Here is a 2,112-nt window from a genome sequence, read left to right as displayed (position 1 = left end):
TCAACTTATCTAGTCATATACACATAGGCTTTCAACTTTTCTGCTTATCCCAGACATATACTAGTTATTGCAAATAAGGGATACCATGGGGCCTATGTTTCTTTGGACTTGGCTTACATCAGTTAATATAATTTTTTTCCAAGTCTTTCCATTTCCTAACAAATTGAGCGATGTCATTCTTTCTGATGGAGGCATAGAATTAATATACATATATATGTATATATATATATATATATATATATATATATATATATAGTATATGTGTGTGCGTGTGTGTACACACAAATACACACAGAACATTTTCCTTTTTTGTTTTTTAGAGCAACTTAGTTTTCCACCTTCATCATTTTTTCAAATGTTTTTATTGTGATTAAGTGGTTAAATAATTTCCCAAATTTCAAAATATTGTGGGATAGTGATGCTTAGTTTAAGTCACAAACACATTCTAACTTCGATGGAGCAAATTGTCTATTATGGTCTACAACATTTATGAATTCTATGAGCTTTGCAATAGAGTTATTTCTTCCATATGTAAACTTTTTTGTTTTGAAATATGTATATTCCTTTTGTATTGCATAGCGTCAGCTGTTCCCTCTTTCCCACTTGTTCCCTCCCTCCCTCCAGTGACATTGAGATGCTTAGTTCATTTTGGTCAATGTCCAGTGCAGCTGTTGGATCCCACTGTTGTATGTTTTTCCCTGATTCCCTCTAGTTCTGTGTCATCCTCCTGGTTTCCCTTCAGTGTGCACATATGATCAGCAGAATGGGGTTATTTAGTAGTGATTCGATTCGACCAGATGAGTGGAAGTTCTTGGTTTCTTAAGTGTTGTTAATTTTGTCATATCACCTTACATTTTGGATTTAACACGGAGACCATGTGCCATTTGTCTCTTTGCTTTTGGCTTACCTCGCTCAACATGATTTCCTGTAGCTTGATTGATTTCCCTACTAATGCCATTATTTTGTCCTTTCTAATGGCTGGAAAATATTCCGTTGTGTATAGTTACCACAGTTTTTTGATCCATTCATCTCTGGTGGGACATATGGGTTGTTTTCATATCCTGGCTATTGTGAACAGTGCTGCAATAAACATGGAAGTGCATTTGTCCTTGAATATTGGTACCTGTTGTTCAGGATAGATGCCTAGAAGTGGTATGAGTGGGCCATAAGGAAGGTCAATATTTATCTTTCTGAGGACTCACCAGACTGCTTTCCAAAGTGGTTGTGTAAGTGTACATTCACACACACACACACACACACACACACACACACAGAGTGAGTGAGAGAGAGAGAGAGAGAGAGAGAGAGAGAGAGAGAGAGAGAGAGAGAGAGAGAGAGAGAGAGAGAGAGAGAGAGAGAGAACATTTTCTTGATCCATTCTTCTACTGAGCAGCATCAGGGTTGGTTGCATATCTTAACTATGGAAAATAATGCTACAATAAACATTGTTGTGGTGGTAGTTTTAGTATGGACTGGTTTGTGATCATTTGGGAGAATGCCCAAAAGTGGGATTGCTGTATAATAGGGAGCTCTATGTGGAGGCTTTTGAGGAACCTCCAAACTGCTTTCCAAAGTGGATGAACAAGTTTACACTCCCACCAAGAATGCAGTAGGCTCCCTTCTGGCCATATCCCTTCCAGCATTTTTGTTGTAAAAATATGGAACGATTCATTAATTTGTGTATCATCCTTGTGCAGGGACCATGCTAATCTTCTCTGTATGTTCCAATTTTAGTGTATGTGCAGCCAAATTGAGCACAAAACATTTTTTATATATAAAGAGTAATTGATTTTCTTAAACTTGACAATTCAACAAAAATAAGTTCAAAAGAATTGTGAAATTTTAGAACCATGTGTTGCTTACATAAGCACACATTTAAGAATAAAGTCAAGATTGACATATCAAAAACAAAATAATTCCAGATATTTGTTGTTCATGAGATTTGTAGGAGGAGGAATTCAATTATTCTACAAAAGGCACTTGTCATAATGATCATTGCAGCAAATGTTAACGTTTGTTAAAAGTTTTAATATTTTAAATATGTTTAATTTTGGGATTTGCTTATATATGGCAAAATTAAGACTGTTTGGCAGGTCATAAAATTTTTTGATA

At 35.6% G+C, this 2,112-nt stretch overlaps 1 non-coding gene across 1 annotated transcript; it reads right to left on the bottom strand.

Annotated features, from left to right (window-relative positions):
• Positions 1 to 1,652: 1,652 nt before the first annotated feature.
• LOC138804135 (U6 spliceosomal RNA) lies at positions 1,653 to 1,758 on the bottom strand. The gene has a single exon (XR_011365178.1). It is a non-coding gene; the product is annotated as a U6 spliceosomal RNA (small nuclear RNA).
• Positions 1,759 to 2,112: the final 354 nt, after the last annotated feature.

Source organism: Dipodomys merriami, unplaced genomic scaffold (genome assembly GCF_024711535.1).
Source record: "Dipodomys merriami isolate MVZ:Mamm:240054 unplaced genomic scaffold, mDipMer1.0.p SCAF_358, whole genome shotgun sequence".
In the NCBI taxonomy this organism is placed as follows: domain Eukaryota; kingdom Metazoa; phylum Chordata; class Mammalia; order Rodentia; family Heteromyidae; genus Dipodomys; species Dipodomys merriami.
Note: the sequence above shows the minus strand (reverse complement) of the source record. Positions and strands in the feature narration are given on the sequence as shown.